Genomic DNA, 17751 nt, shown 5'->3' with positions numbered 1-17751 from the left:
CATCACTCTTCAAATTACATGATATGATGGGACCTGATGTAATCTACTTTCTCTTTTATGTCTGTTTTTACATTCTATAAACAATGTTTGAGAGCCTCTGTTTGCCTTCTTAATAACATAATAAAGAAAACTAAAGTGTGAAATGTTTTATTAACAACAGCAAGAAGATTATTTTATTTCATAGAATCATAGTATCAATTATTTTACCAGCTGCTTCTTCTAACCCCATAGATTTGGCTATAGATCCACTTGTATAACCTCTACACGGTGCTACCAGAAGCATCCATGGTTTTACCATGGCTGCCCTCATTGTGTAATAGAAATATGTGATCATTCAAAATTCCATGTGTATGTAAATGGCCCTTATAAATTCTGGTTTTAAGGAGTTTCCTGTGGTATTTCATATGCAATTGTCTTCAAGTCTGTGGAATATCAGAACCTCTCTGCCTCACCTTCCATCTTCCTGCTCTCCAAAGCATTGCCACATGCTGGGTAATTGGGAAGGTATTAGTAAATAATTATGAATGCCCTTTTGTGCCAGCACTTTTCCTGTTTTTTATTTATGTATTTGAAGAATATTACAGGTACACTATCAAGGAATGACAATGTTCATCTGGTATTTTTGGCATAAACAGAAAATGTGACTTAAGGCTTTCTGATAAATTCTATAAAATGGATTTCTTCAGCAGAATAATGTGTTATCTATGGGTATTTACCCATGAAAGTAGAGACTAAAATTCTGATTAGACATGTATCTTTTCCAATATATTTCTATCAGTGCACTGATTTGGCAAATATTTAGACCCAAAGGTCAGGGCTGTTCATAAGTCCCACTGATTTGAAAGTTGAATGTCTGCCCAAGATTAAACACAAAGAGGAATGCTTTCCTAAATCAATTTATTTAAGTCTGTATGTAAGTTCTCTGTTCAATCAGGGCCTAAAGTCAGCAACATATCAGGAAAGACAATGAATTTGGGTCAAATATGCGTATTAACAGCCAAAATGTACAATGAGACAAGGAACATAATTATTACTTGGATTTGGACCAAGATCCCTAAATGTACAAGTTAACCAGATTTTTTAATTTCTTCTGAAGCTCTTAGCTTAAATCTAAATGGTGAGATATACGTTTACGTATACACACTGGGATGGCCCTTACTTGTCTTCTGCTCTGCATTTGGATCTGCTTCCTGGAGAAGTCACAATATTAGCAGGAAAGACAGTGCCTGCTTGAGTTTATCTGCTAGGATGGTACAGAATATATACCTAAACTCCAGGACTGGGAAGGGCTCTGGACTTCACAAGCTTGGGGCTGAAATCTTTTGTTTTCTGCAGTGTCTTCAAACTGAAGTTTATTTTGAGTTTCTGTATAAAGCAAGTAGAAAGTCATCTGAACAAACACAGGAGATTATGAATCTGGCAGAGCACAATGTAGATCAAAATGGTTTTAATCATTACTCCCTGTTTTAATTACTACTTGACACATTATCTCTATTGTCCTTCTACAAGTCTGTCTTTTGAATGAAATATTAAAGGCGAGTTACAGCTGAAAATATATGCAGTCTAGAAAGAAAATGGCTTTGAACTATTTGAAATGATTTATTGTCCACATTTCTTTATGAATATTTATTTGCCATAGTGAAAGCAATTCAATAAAGAGAAAACATGAGGACCAGTTAACTGAACATTTGCATACTCTAACAGTTAAAAAAAGGGAAAGAAAAATAGTATGCTGCATTAGAATGGTGTTAATGTTTGGTTTTCCTGTTTCCTGTAGTTCATTAATATGCAAGATTCAGATCCTGAAGGGGAGATACAAAAATAGCCTACAAGTAAGTATCCCCAGCCTTTATATATTCCCATTCAGAAGGAAATAAACATGTTTGTAGAGGGATTTTCAAGACCAGGGTGGAGACTATAATTTTGTTTCCATACTGCTTCAGGTAGCTGGTTGTAAATCTTGCTTTTTTGCAGCAATCATGTATAATCTGAGTCCTCATCCTGTCAGGACCAGAGGTCCCTCATTCCCTGGCATTACTCAGAGGAGCAGCAGGCATACCTGGCTATCAAAATGAGACATGCTGATTATTTTAGTGTTTAAGCATGTCTACGTACACCAAAACCAAGACGACACACAGCGATGCCTCTTTCCTTCGATCCTCAGTGGAGGAACAGAGTTTTTCATGGTATGTACTCTCATTTCTCCCTGCTTGAATTAATTTCATCGACCAAAAAGCACTATGTGTTAGACTTGGAATGAACTTTGTTCTTCAGAGCTTCTTAGTGATATTCTGATACCCAGACACAGATGGGGCCTTGACAGATTTTGTACTGATTTTCATGATTCCTTTTCTCTCTCTCTCTCTCTCTTTTTTTTTTTTTTTTTTTTTTTTAAGCAGGACTGCTGCTGCTGGAGAATTCACATGCAAATGGAGATGTTCACTGGCACTGTTTCACAAGGAGGCTTGGTTGGTTGGTTTTTAGAACTGATAAATTGAAGAGTATATCAAAGAGTATTTGGAAAAGGAAAATTCTAATATATAATAGTTCTTTAGAAGGATGATTACAGTAGTAAAACACAGACTTCGGACAAATACAGAATTCTCTAAGCATCAATATTCCATTCTTCTGAGCAAGGATGATAACAGTACTATTTATTTATAGTAATAATTATCATTATTCTCTACCTGAAAGCTAGCTGTGAGGCTAAATCATTAATATTTTCAAATTATTTCACAGTCCTTAACTAGAATTTGCCCTGAGAGTACTAAATATAATAACTTTCTCTTTATGCCTATTTCATTTTCTTTTGGAAAAAACACACTTAATGTGTTGCTCTCTTAACATTTGTCTACATAAGACATTTTAAAATTCCAGCTGTTGAGCTTTTCTAGAAGTTAATGACAGGAAAATTTGACATTATTGTATTTATTTTTTATTTCTTCCTCTTTTGTCAGTCTTTTACCCCCACACAGATATCTCAATATCAGTATCATCTGGGAGCTTGTTACTGCATGTACAAATAGAGAAGTTGAGACCTACACTTGCTGTTTATTTCCTTTCCTGAATTTGGAGTTGACAAGTAACCACACACTGGTTCTCTGAAGTCAGAGCTCTCTTGATGTACCACTTTAAATGTATTTTGTGTACAGGGAGTTTAAGTTGCACACAGTTAGATCCTACTCCTGGATTTATTTGTAGATATCTCAAATGTTTTTTTCTTCTGCAGTTTAGCAGGTTCTGCATTTATGGGCAAATGTATATCAGTTACTCACAACTGAAGATACCCAGATCCATTTCCTCTAGTTGTTATCGGTTGGATAGCTAGACTTTAATGGCTGAAATCTACGTCTACCAACATAAAAGCCACAGGATATGACACTGGTATCTTGTGGTTCCAATCAGCCTCCTGGTATTATAGTAGTACTTTTATTTAACTGTGTTTCTACTGAGTTCAGCATGCTCAGCCACATTGGCTGTTTTGCATAGCATCTGCACTGTATATTGTGGTAATTGAAAACTCAATACAGCCCGGAGGCACTAGCACAACAGGACAGGAGCAGGCTGGGGCATAACTCAAAAGAATAAGGCAGGCAGGCAGCAGCAAGCAGAGCCAGCCCCAACACATCTCCAGCAGCATCGAGCTGGGTCAGGCATCCAGCAGCTGGGGGTCCCATGGCGTGGGGCAGCTCTGGGAGCAGCAAAGGCCCAGTCCCATCCAGCCTGGGATGTCCCTCCGTCTGTCATCGCTGGGCTGTCATCTGGGAGCACAGACAGAGGACGTCGGCAGAGTCCGAGGCTCACCTGGAAAATTACAGGGACAGATCAAAACCAGATTCATGGCCATGCACTCCACTGCCAGCTCCCATCCTGTGCATGCCCTTCCCAGGGTGGTTCCTGTTCCTAAAATGTCATCTAGGCATTAGCAGAGAATAAGTCTGATATTTTTCCTAGTGTTTCAGAAGTATAACATATATCAACAGATGTAACTTTCTATTTGAATGCTCATAATTAGAATTAAAACAAATTATTTAAATGGCTGGAGTAAGCCACAGCATTTCTTTCTATTAGCCTATGTAGAAAGAAAAAATTGCCTGGAGTGTAAAAAGGAGAAAAGAAGAAATAATGACAAAACAACTTGTGGCACAAAGAAGATAAATATTTCTTGCCTGTCCTCTTGGCTCTGTCTATGAAGATTTTGTCCAACAACCTCAGCCAAAACTATTTAGTGAGTGATTTGTGTGTCTGGCTGATGGAAGGCCCAGTTGTCTCGGGGGCAGCTTTGCAGGGTTTCCAGGAAGCAGACAAGTAGGTCTCTGCAGTGGGAGTCACGAGCTTTTCATGTCAGTAGCACACCTGATCTGAAGGGATGATTCGAAGGAGTTAGATGTGGCCCTACCTTGTAGCAGCACCCCCAGAAAGTTGCTGATGTTAGATTGTCTCCACAGACTGAAGATCAACAGCTTTCCATGCATCATTTGGCGAGGCAGGAAGGAAGGTGGACTAGTCCAGGAAACTTAGGCTGTAGGGCTGTAAAAGTGAGAGAGGTTGAAACATTCCACCCATAGGGGTTCTTCCTTTAAAGTATATATAAGTATATACAAGATTAAACCACCCAGTATGTCTTTATAAGCACACTTAAAACCACCCTGAGGAGCAGATCACACCAGTTCCTGCCCTCCCTGGCATTCTGGCCTTGCTCTCCATTCTGCCCCAATTTTCCAGCCGCAGCAGTTCAGCTCCCAGCCTCCTGCCCAAGGGCAGGGAAATGCCCTGCCAAGCCCCTGCAGGACACCCACACCATGTCACAGGGCTTCACCCACCGCGGGCTCTGTGCCACCTCTTATCCCCAAGCTCTGCTCTCCAAACACCAGTGCCTCTGAGGCACAGGTACAGTGGGTACAAGTGCCAGTCCGGGTATGTGTTCATGTTTTCACCTCCAAACTTTCTGCTTGAAGTGCAGCCTTTTAGGGCTCTATTTGGTCTCTGCATTAGGGGTGTGATTATGTATATTTCCTGCTCATGGCATAGTGTTAGTTAATCATGATTTCTAAAGTTCTTTTAAGTTCTCAGGCAGTGGCATCTATTATTTTCCTCTGACTCCTCTCTTACCTTTTTCTTCTTCTATTTAGTATAAGAAGTCATCGGTGGTGAGCTGATTATAAGAAACTAATTTACATCATCAGTTCAGTAGTAGGACATAGTTCTTAAATCATCTAAGATAAATACTTTTAATTAAGCAAATGTCCTACTCAATTCACTGTGGACAATCCCATTATAATGGATATTACTTCTGCATGCTAAATCTTAATCTTCATCAATACTGAATGCACAACGCAAAACCATTATAAAAAAAAAAAAGTAGGCTTACTGTAATATTGCAATTTTGAAGCTGCCAGCTTTTATATTCATTAATATGGTGACAACAGACTCCCGGCTAACAAATTTTACTACAGATCAGAATTTTTATCAGATATGTATATGAGATCAAATCTATGCTGGCCTATTATTTGCAGTTTTTATTAAAAAGTTAAACTGGGATTATTATAAACTCTCCTTGGATTCCTTAATAAAAAAAAGAAATTAAAGTTAAAATCAAATGAGATTTCCTGGAAGCATTTTAAAAGGCTGCAACAGCAGTAAAGTCAGCAGGCACCCCACAGCACAAGGAAGTATTTACCGACCAGAAGATGAATGTCTTTTCACTGAGAGTTTAATGGGTTTACTTTATATAGATTTTTGAGACACAGAGAGAGAAGAAAGCAAGAAAAACTCCAAACCAATGCTTTCCTAATTTAAGACATCATATTACTTCCTGATCAAAGCTTTCAAATTCTGATGTAAATTGACTTCTTACTCTTGTGACCAAAATCTCCTCTCTTTTCCCCCCTCCGTCCATCTGTTCAGGCTTGGATTTGGAAGTCCCTACTCCAGAGGAATAAAGCCTGATCCCTATTGCTTCAGTCATGGTGTTGAAACCCATTAATATTTCTCTGGCAGGTACCCTGACCCTGGTGCCCTTGAACATGCTCAAAAAAACATAGGGTATTCCTGAGCCTTTGTCCCTGAGAGGATTACCAGGGTTGCCCTGGAGCCAGCCTGAAGGTACTTTAATAGGTAATAGGGGTGGGCTTCACAGCTGACTTCAGGTTTGCCTCAGGCTGCCCCTGCTCAGCAATACAGATGCAGCCCTTGAAATTAGGGGGTAAAGTGTAGACTCTGTGTAAGAGTTAGAGTGGGAATCCTCAGAATCTGGTGGAGGATATCTCCAAATATATCCTTTCCCCACCAGGACAGGTGTCCCAATTGCGGGTACATGGTCTGGAGACATGTGCTGCTTCTGCCACTGACTTCTCTGACCTAGAGAGTTATCTGTCTCTCCCTCTCTCTTTCTTTCCTCTCTAGCCTCTCTTGTGGCTTATAAATTGTCTGAAAGAGAGACTGCAGAACTCTGTGTGGTTTTGCTGTGCTTAGCCAAGTAGGTCCCAGTCTCAGTTGGGTCCTGTGGCTATATCATGGTAAAAGTAAATAAACAGGCAATAGTGGTAACAACAGTTATCTTTTTTGTGTGTGAACAATAGGTTCCTAATGGAGGAGAAGCCTCTTCTCTGAGTTTTTTTATCTGCAAGTTAAAGTCTCTCTTTCCTCACTCAGCTGGAGAAGATACCGCTTTTGTAAATCAGACAAAACTTATCATGTAAAGTGGAACACATCTTTGATTATACTGAATATTATCCCGTCTGTAATTTACCCTTGCTGCTGCAAAGGACACAACATGATTAAGGTAAGAAATGATAGACTGAACATTATGTGTCAGGATGGTAAAAGATTTTTCCCATCTAAATAGGAAAGAATCCTAAAATCCAGTGCAAATACACAAGAAACTGTCTTAACAGATGATAGACAAGCCACCCTGCTGTTGCCTTATATTGTATTCCTTGCTCAGATTGCTGTGGATGCAGCAATCCTGTAGCCTACAATATTTATTTTTTAGAAACTACGAACTGTCATGATTTTTTAATGATGTGAGTATCCTTCCTCCATAAGTTCATATGTACTGTTACCTGCTCAGTCTGCCATCTCTTCTGCGTCTCCCTGGGTGAGTCCAGATCCTGCCAGTGACACTTCTCAAATTGTAGATCTGTGCAGAGCATTTCCCCATAGCTGTTAAAAGCTGTTACTTTACTTAATGACAGTGTTTAGCAGTACCAGCCATCACTCGCTATCTGGTATACACCAGATACTCTGCTCAGGGGCAGAGGGGGCATTATGCTGATTTTACAGAGCAGAGAAACAAGGTGTTGCATTTGGCAGCAATTAGTCTGGAACATGCGAATGGGAGAAGGACCAACACACCTTCAGCTCACATTTTATTCTTTAGTGTGTTACTCCTTTTGCTTCCTCCAGTACTCCCAGTTGCACCCTGCCCTCCTAACAGGATTTCAGAGAATGATCACAGTAGAGCCAAGTGCTTTTGCAATAACACATTCAGATACTGCAGCAAACAATGTAACTTTCCTAATTGTAAAGTGTGACTTTGCCATGTATGGTGCTTAGTAACTTCTACCATGTCTCTGATGATTTCTGGGTCTGCTGCCAGTACCATGATACATTCCTAGCCAAATTAGCATGTGATATTTTGTGCTCATACTGCAGTGGTAAGGTCTGTTTGCTGTTTCCATATAGATGTATTTTTGACAGGAAGAGCAATTCTATAGGCCCATGATGAAAAGCCCATCAATTGAATTGGTACCTCATTACCATGGCAACAATATAATGCTAATGAAATTGTGACTGTTGAACTTGTTTTATGGAACTCTACAAAATGGGCTTCATAAAATGAGAAACCTTGTTGATTAGTAAATGTTTTAAAGCATGTTGAAAACCTGAGAAACACATGTGCTGTGACTTATTAATCATGTTATCATCCTCATTTAAGATAATATATTGCTCTTTGTATGAGGGTAGAATAGTGCTCTCAAAAAATAAAATTTTATGGTAAATCTCTGTTTCTCCAGGTTTTAATATGCACCACAGAAAGACTCGCTCACCTCTGTGCCCTGGTTCACTGGGTCAGTGTGCATAGGTGTGTATTGAGTCATGCAGTTTTCGACACTTATTTTATCTCTCTCAGAATCTGTAAAATTTACTGCTACTGCAGCTGCAATAAACACCTTTCTGCAAGAAAAATGTGGCTTAGTTTATATAAAATTATTCTACAAAACATATCCTTTTAGATTGTGCCTTACACAGAGAAGGGGTGGCAGTAGGAATGCACTCTTCACTTCCCACCTCCCTTCTTCTTGCCCATTTGGCGGTTTACTGTCATACAGACTCCCAGCACAGAGAGCCACCCCAGCTCTCTTTCCTCAGGACAGCAGCTCTTGCTGAAGGCAGGGTTTGATATGGTGCCTACTTTTAAACAAAAAAAAAAAAGATGAGCACTTGAATTTCCTGGTCATTCATGTCTCTGGACAGGCTTCTGGGGAGGTGCCTCACCTTTAAGTGTCTGGGGCTTCAGTGCCAAGGTTTCTACAGCAGGATTTAATTTTTAGATGGATAATAGGCAATATTCCTCTTTGTTTTCACCTTGGGAATAACAGAGTGTCTCAGCCTATGGAGTCCATCTCCTAATTTGCCAGGTAAATCAGAACAGAAGTTGTGCCAGCAAGCATTGAGCTCAGTGTGCTTTCACTGTGTGGTGTTGTCTAGGTATTTAGTAGAGACAACAGGGGGAATACTGCTCATTTTAGTGAGGTCCTGATCTACATGGCACAGAAGTCAGCAGAAATCTTCACAACATTAAATTTAATGGGCTTTAAATCAGGGCTTTCAAAGGCTTTTTCTGAAAGCTCCATATTTGATCCTATTTGGAAAAGGAAGCTCTGTCTAACATTTCATTATTTCCATGGTTTTTGGGAAAGCAACACAGTGAATTTCTGAGTTGATAGAAATATAATGTAATGTAATTTCCCTTAATATATATTTTGCACTGGCTGACAGTTTTATTAAGCAGAAGCAATAATCATCATTATTCAGTGTAATAACCATCTCATTAGAAATGGTCTAATTTTCCCTAATTTTAATTTACCTCTCCGACTAAGCTGTTCTAAAATTACTGAGGTGCCTACAGTTCAGTTTTGTAAGACTTCAGCAGAAACATAAGTCTTCAGAAAGCAACTTCTGACTTATTGCTGCTAAAATAGTGATAAGCCAGACCTTTGTAAGAGAAAAGGAAGTACGGAAAATCCAGGTTAGAAAATTGCTATATCACTTTTTATTTCCTTACTGTCTTCCAAGTAGCACTTTCTGCACACATTTTGCACAATGATAAATTGTACAGTTGCCTTCAAGCCTTGCATCCTTTAATAAAGGACCTGGCTACGGGTCACACCAGAGATTCCTGGTAAGGGGAAGCTGACAAGCAGAACTATTTCTTGGAGAAACAGAGAAGGAGATGAAGACACTGATCAAGTTTCATTACCATCCAATGAAAATAGGATGTAAACTGTGACATCCAGGCAGATTATATATGTCAGGCAAGCAGATGTGAACAGCAAAATGTAGATGCTAAACCTTACCTAATAGGCTTACTCTGTGGATTATTCTCAATGAGCAAGGCTGTATTAAGTGTGGCCTTGTATGTAGGTATAGTTAGTACACAGGATATAAGAAACATAAGTGAATCTGGAGACATTCCCAGCTGTGCTGAAGTTAATGCTCTTTGATATACTTTGGAGCATCCTAAAAGCACTTTGAGCATCATATACTTCTACAGACATCATAAGTAGCATTAGGGCATTTATATAGCTTTAGTTCCAAGATTTCAAAGGGCATTCTGTATTCTCTAAAAGTGTGCTCAAAAAATTCTATACTCAAACAGCACTTGTGCATGCAAACTGCTGTAGCAGTTTAGCTACTTGATTTGGTTGAGCCAGTTCTGAAAACACATTTATCAAAAGCATTTTGTTGCAATCACAGTGATAAGTAACCTCAAATGAACAAGGAAGCACTTTGCAGGTTATATTAAAAAATAGACAAATTGTCTAAAGGTTTTGTTTATTATCAGATGTTATTCTATGTAGTTCCGAGCAATAAAAAATAACTTCTTTTTGTTTGCTGGGCGTGTTTTAATGTTCCCCTAAAATAACACAGAAAAGGCAGTCTCTTCTGTGGAAGCACTCTACTTATGAAATATTTTCTCTTTGAAATTCTGAGCCTTTTCCAGCTGTAGTATTCTTTGCTCAGCCATAAGAACACAAAGTACAGCAGGGAAAAGCATTACACTATTATCCCAAGATAATTTGATAGTCCGTAAATGTATTTTCCTGCTTGTGGCTCCAGATATTATGCTCTCATTTGAAGTAATGATTTGCAGTTATTTATACAATTCAAGTTAGCCCATATTGGTTTCACCCTGAACATTTTACCTGCATGGTACAAACATGGCTTATTTGTAGATCGTGCAAGCTAGACTAGATGACTTTTGCAAGCCACACTCGATCAGCAGTGCAATGGGATGCCTACTGTAGACAGCCAGCTCCCGCAGGAAGTGGTGCAGTGACTCACTGGCAGCTGTCTCCTGCCCACGTCAGTGGTATCACAACCATGCATCAGCAGGAGTCTGCTGGACATGTTGAATTCTAAGTTCTGACATAAAACCGTAGCTCTGATCTGATGCGGTCAGTAAATAGAGCATGACACTTTCCAGAAGTACTTACCCTGTTTTTCTCTTTTGGCTTCTGTGTGGGATGTGAAAACTCACCTTGAATTCCTCTTGCATTTCTGGAGTTTACCATACCATTCCCCCCAAAGCTGGAAACGAGTGGTCCAGTGCTAAGTGGATTGCTGTTTTACCCCCGATGCACCCACATTTCAGCATTACATTGTTTGTTTGTAGAATTCACAATGTTAGTGAGTGTGGACACGAGGCTTTGGTTTTGCACAGGCTCAGAGTTCACCTCCCTTACTCTCACTTGGGAGCTTGTGCTGGGATCGGATTTACTAGGTGACGGTAATTTAGTGCTGGCTCGTGACTGGTCAGCAATGGATGGAGCACTCTGGTGATGGCAAAAACAAAGTCTCATTTGAATCCCTGGTGATCCTCCTCTGGGAACCCAGGGTGAATTCAGAGGAGCCATGCACTGGTAGCTTCCATTGAGCTGCCTGCTCTCCATGGGCATCAAAATTCTCAGCAACACAAAAGCATAAAATATGATTTCCACTGTCATACATTCCTGAGTATCACCCTGGTTCATATTTTATATTGGGGAAAATATTAATGTCAAGGGAATGAATTACAGAAGGGTGCAGTTCTGACTTGGGGCAGTCAGCAGCCAGGCCAGGAACTTCCACCTCTGCCTACCTGCTTCTCTTATCCTCAGCTGAAACGGCCCCCCAGAAGGTGTCTGAGTGAAGTGTGAAAGATACAGTTCAAATAAAGCAAAGGGGGACAGTAAATATTAAGAAATTATCATGTCTCTCTTCTCTCATCTGTTCATGGTATCTTGGATACTGTGACAATTCAGTCAGTTTCTTTTAAAAAAAAAATTCCAAAAACCCCAAACAAATATTTAAAATTCTTCTGTTTTGCTGAAATTCTTTAAAATCTTTTATTTTGAGAGAAAAATGAATACCAATATGTCTTTCCAGGACAGTGTCATTTAAGAACCACAGCACTTTAAAAAGTGCAAGAATCCCAGTTTACCATCCTGATGCCAGTTTATGATAACATTTATGACATTAATATAATGGATTATGACCTTTCTTGGCTTGTCTGACTGACAGTTATTAATATATAACACAATACTTATCACCTTGGTCCTTCCATAATAATAATCCCTTCAACTTTCTGAGCTGTGTCATCAAAATATGTACTCATAAGTGTTGATCTCATCTCTGGGAGAGTAGCACTAGGAGCTCCTTTTGAGCTTTATGTCACCTAAAATCTAGAGTGAAATTGAAGACCAATTGCAGAAAAATACCCTGTCTCTAACTTTATCACACAGTCTGCATAATGGCCCTTATGATTTTAAATGATTTACTGAGTCCTGTCAAAATGCTGTGCCTTTCTGTGATGGAAGTTATTGAAGTTCAGAAATGCCATTATTCTGTACAACTGGAGCAATCTTGAGGAAATACTCAATAGATGGTGTGCTACACTTACTTACCTTGACCTTCCTATTTTTTTTTTTTCTCTTTAATCTCCTCAGGAGAGACAGAATAAAATATATTTTCTTCAATATTTAGAGTGTAAATTTGCTGTGCAAGTTGTACCTGTTTTCCTCATGCCCATTTGTACTAAGCAGGGCGTCAAGATGATATTTTTAGATTAGAAGTTTCACATGAATTGTATGTAATAGGTGAAAGAGGAAAGTGAAAATTTTCTATGTTTCCAAGAAGTGACCACTTAACAAATACTAATGATGTTTGTGTGGATAAGGGGTTGCTCTGAAATCCTGGGTTAGATACCAAGACTTGTCACAATCCTGCTCTATAATTGTTCCTTCCCTGTTTGCACTGGACCTCCCAGTCTGCTCTGTGAGCACCGAGAAGTTCCCTACCATCCTCTGAGCACGGCACTCAGGCTGGGGCTGTTGCTGTGGCAAGAAAAAGATGCTCATGCCTCATGGTCAGGTCTGCTACAACAAGCATTCAACATACAACAAGCAGATCATTCAACTCTATTCAAATGAGCCTGGGAATTGTGTGAAACGCCTCACACCAGCAAAGCGGGAACGGGAGCGGGAGCTTCCCGTGCATGGAGGTGACACCTGCATCTCCCTGAAACGGCAGGCTGTGAGCACAGCCACAACAGCATGCGGTCTGCACAGAGTACAGACTTTCTCATGCATGTAAGGATCCTTCAAACAATAAATATTTAAAAGAAATATTATGTCTTTAAGCCGGCTGAACAATTCCATATGCCTTAGAGTCACACAGAGGTAGGACATTCCCACTCACCATGGGGCTCTGCTTCCACAGCCGCAGGCCTGCCTCTGCCAGGAGGGCTGAGGCTCTCCAGCCCTCACTGCTTCCCCGGGGCTATGCACCACTGTCATTCTGGCACAAACATCCCATCTACAGGAATGTCAAATTCAAGCAAGGACAAGTCTCCAGCGCTGCAAGGCAGCCCTGGCACAAATCTGTGACTACACTGATACCTCTGTCTTCTCCCCAGTATTTTGTCAAGAATGTGACATGCTAACTTTTTTTTTGTTCCTAATTATTTTTTTAAAATCAACCAGCACTGTGACAGGGTAGCTGCATGCAAGGCAGGAGTATTGCTGTTCTGTGGGCAGAACAGAGGTGCTCTGGTGCTCAGCTGTCACCTACAAAGCTGCCTTCAACATTCTGAATGAAAATGGATCATCAGCAACATATCCTGGGCTGGCTTTTCAGGCTGGGTGCTGATGAGCAGCCATTTCCATCCCTGGGCCTGGTGACTAGTTTTATTAAGCTGAGAGACAAGTACTTGGACATTTGTCACTGTTTCTTTGAAAAATGTGTGTGTGTTTTCCTGGGCTATCAAATGGGACATATGGGAGCTGGATTCCATCTTTCATTAGATCTTGGAAATTGTGTCCTCCTGAGGCAATTAATTAGCATGATGTTCTTGGCTGATAATGTTTGATTTCAGATTTCAGTGGCAACAGATTTGGCAACACAGATTTTGTAAGGATGGTTTAAGTTTAATGGTTTAGGTTATTAGCTGTGACCTCCACACAGCTCTCTTCAACCCCTCAGCTTTTTCAGAGTTCCCTTAGGTGTGCAAATCCCATGGTTTCTGTCCATGTCTTAGCTCTGTCTTTGAAAATTATATATAACAGCACTTTCTGCTTCACAGGACATGTGCAGGACAGATTGCACCTCAGCAGAGGCCAGGCAGCGCCCCTGCAATCCTCTGCCACCCCAGCTCCATGATGGAGAAGATGCTCTGCAAAGCTTTTCTTTGATCCTTCCACAGTTTAAGGCAAAATAATTTACAGTAGAAATGTGTCAAATGAACACATTTCTATTTGTTTACTTTCATTTTGCCCAGCGTAGATAACTGCAGGCTGTACACACCTTTATCTTTGGAAAGGACATGTGTGGAAAAAAGGCTAAGTGAGCTATTTGATGTAGGCTCATAGGTAAGGTGTAGCCCCTCAGCTGGTGTCTTCCATGTGTGATCATTTCCAAAAAATACCCTTCTGAAATCAATGTGATATACAGCAAAACCACACATTTCTAATCTATGAATACAATCCAGAGATTAGATAATCTAGACTTTTTGCTTTGGTTTTATTACCTCAATTATATTCATGATCTTATATAACAATTCATGGCTAGAAAGCAGTGTTACAACTAAAAAAAATGTTATGCCTCTCTCAAAGGGATACCCAAGCAAAATACAAAATATCTATCAAGTACAGTAGATAACACATCCTCCAGGAGGAAGAACACATGCATTTCTTTAGTATCCTCTACACAATAGAACACCGAAATGCTGGTGGCATTTTATAGATACATTTGTTAGTACTGTTGCAAATAAGTTGTGTATGTAGGGACTTGCTTAAGTGGTCATTACTGTGTGTGATTTGAACTCACAAAAGGCATTTCACAAACCTGCTTGAAACAGATGTGCTTCTACCCTGCATTTAAAAATAGTCCATGGTGTTAATTTAGGTAACCTTTGCAGTCACGAATATACAATCATGTGTACAATCACACACCTTTTAAGCATGTATGAAAGGCATTAGACAGAAGAAAACAATGAAGATAAGAAGAATATATCACTAAGCAGTGTCTGCAATGTTTGATATTCCTTCCAGATACCTCATTCACATTTAAATTGAGAGAGAAAACACAAAACATTAAATGTAGTATTGCCTGTTTTCACTTGATTCAAACACTCTGAGATTGAACTTTGTTTTCATACCTGCCGGACAAACTTTCATTAATTAAAACTAACAAAAATACAAACAGGATAGCTGAATAACTGAAGCTGAATGTATCCTATATATCCAATTTACTCATGCCATGCTTTTTTAAACTTTCTGCTATTGCCCTTATTATCCCATGTTATCTCATTGCAGTGCTTTTTCAGAATCCCTTATTCTTCCCATCAGTTCAAGATCCATTTCCACACCCAGCATTCACCTCCAATGATCTGACTTTCAAACCGTGTCTTTTGCAGACCACCAGGAAGGAATTTGCAGAGCACTGGGTGAAAGACAGTTATTGTGCAACTAATAAGGCAAGTTGAAATACCATTAAAATTCTGACTTCTGCTTTAAAATGCCATGAAATCTGAACTGCAGCTCTGCATCCCAGATTGCACAATTGCACTTAAGTACTGCCAATGCTGCTGTGCAATCGCAGGCTGCTGCAGCAGCTGACCCACACAGGCACTTGGGACCACTACAGCTTTTTGCTCAGGCTCCTGGTGGCCTGATCACCATTAAGGTTGCAGAAGAAAGCACCAAGCTAAAAGCTTAAGCTCTGCATTACTCTGCTAGTTTTACTTCAGGCCCTCACATACCACTGTCTTTGAAGCCATAGGACCTCCCTCCCCATTCAAATATTTAGTTTTGGCCTCAAGTTACACTTGCCCTGAAATTATTATCAGATGACAAGGGCAAAGTATAATGCCTAAAAAGTGAATATTTCATCCATCAGTTTCAAAAATTGAGGAGAAAACATATATTTCATACTCTTCTTTTAAATCACTGATTTGAAAGCATTTGGTGAGTGGTTATCACATCTATTTGATGGGACCAAGAATTTTCAGTTGATGCATAGTTGGTGTGATGGAACTTAAGATCTCCTGTGTGGATGGGAGTATAAGTTTGAAAATTAAGATCCAAAGAAGCTGCATGAGAAAAATCCTTATGATTAAAAATTGAAGAACATTGATCTACATTATTGACTGACAATGGTAAATCTTTCATTTTACAGGAAAGCTGCTTTCTAATTTGTACACAAAAATCTTCAAAACCATTGGCTCTTTTCTGTACAAGTTTTAAAAATGTATTTAACTGGCATGAATATTTTTTGCATGTTGATTATGGCGTTATACTAAGCAATATCAGCACAAGAAAAAAAAAAAAAAAGAAAAAAAAAGCCATATATTACAGTGGAATTGCTTACAGAGCCAACAGCCAGCCTGAAGGGAGCTGCCCTTATGACAAATGTCCATGCATGATGTAAACCTCCTTTTCAGTGATAGTGTAGTAATTTCCATTGCAAGTGGGTATTACATTTTTAATTGATTCCTAGCAGCAAAGTCTGTAACCTTCACTGATACGTGTCCATTTCACAAGGTTATTGACTTTTGACATATCTTGTTAGATGTGATGATGAGACAGATTTATATTTTGCGCAGATTGATGTCTATTGATATTACATTAGTTCATCAAGGTTACAAATCGCATTGCATTTACACTACATTTCACATTTTCTGTATAATGACAAGAGGTTTATAATATTCACTGTGGGACATATAAAGTGCCTTCCACCCATCCCTTGGATAAATAATTTAAGAAATTGTTGGGAAATCATACCTAATTAGTAGGATTTGCACTCAATAAGTGCCCTTTGATTTAAATTGTATTTGTATTTTGATAGGTATTGATTTTAGGAGTAGGAGAAATGAATAATACATTTTGCATTTCTCCACTGTTCACAGCAATAATCTGACAGAAATAATGGAGGAACACTCCTGGAAGTGGCCTCTTTGGGGACCTGCGTGCCTTTCCCTAGAAAGCCCACGGGACAGTTAAAGGCACTCCTGTGTGGAATGGCCTGATCCCCTTTTCTCCCATTGATTTGCTGCATAATCCTGGACAAATCACTCAGCCTCTCAAAGCCTCTCCTTTTCCATCAGCAAAATGGAAACAGAATGGTTCCTCATCAGTTCGCAGATGGCCAAAAGACATATGGAGAGAAGCAACAGCCACATCCCAGTGGGTACTATACATATACATATCTATATATACATATCCTAACTGGCACTGCCACGTGGAGCACGGAGCCAGCAAGTGAGGCTGCCCCATAGCAGGACCACGGTGTCACCACGGACCTCTGAGAGCAGCGTGGTGGAGCTGGGCAGCACACAAAGAGCACACCCTGCCAGCCTCCTTCTGCACTCAGCTCTGCCAGCAGGAATGTTCTGGTCGGTTTGGCTACTCGCTTTCCTGGGTGAATTGATACAAAACTAATTTGGTTTCCTTTGGATGCTAATCCCTCAGAGTGAGGGGGGAACAAGGTGAAGTTGTACCACGCAGATAAGCTGGGTAACAGGCTGGTATCTTCCCGAGGCAGTGCAGCTCAGCGTGCAGGTAGGCAAGGGTGCTTGCATGAGTGGCCAGGGTTGAGGAACACAGACAGACAAAACATCCCTGAGCTGAAAACAAATCAGAATATATAGGTATTTACAAACACCGATTTCCAACACTTAGCAGCTGTAACAAATGCAGACTTTATGAGATAACCATAATTATAGAAAAGCTTTATTTTTGGTTTGGTTTTCTTTCACCCAGGATGCCAGCTCTGATTTGAAAGGAAAACCATAGGCTCAACTGTGCAACACAATAAACCATGGCATCAAAGCAAGCATCAAAGTGGCCCCTCGGCTGCTGGCAAACAGTACAGTCATAAGAAAAGAGACAATGAAAATACAATAAGTAGAAATAGCGCTTTTTCCCCATAACATAAACACCATAGACATTCTTTTAATACAAAGAGAAGCAGGATCCAATGTGACAGCTT

General features: G+C 39.8%; 1 long non-coding RNA gene across 1 annotated transcript in view; it reads right to left on the bottom strand.

Moving 5' to 3' along the window:
- Positions 1-838: 838 nt before the first annotated feature.
- LOC148183682 (uncharacterized) overlaps positions 839-17751 on the bottom strand; it is a 45271-nt gene continuing 28358 nt past the window's right edge. Inside the window, exons 4-5 of the long non-coding RNA XR_015773347.1 lie at positions 4400-4530; positions 839-3804 (exon numbers count right to left, since the gene is read on the bottom strand). This is a non-coding gene — a long non-coding RNA (uncharacterized LOC148183682). The remainder of the gene's footprint in view (positions 3805-4399; positions 4531-17751) is intronic.

Source organism: Pseudopodoces humilis, chromosome 10 (assembly GCF_049639895.1).
Source record: "Pseudopodoces humilis isolate 2021_Gansu_Grassland_sample_001 chromosome 10, ASM4963989v1, whole genome shotgun sequence".
Classification (NCBI taxonomy): domain Eukaryota; kingdom Metazoa; phylum Chordata; class Aves; order Passeriformes; family Paridae; genus Pseudopodoces; species Pseudopodoces humilis.
Note: the sequence above shows the minus strand (reverse complement) of the source record. Positions and strands in the feature narration are given on the sequence as shown.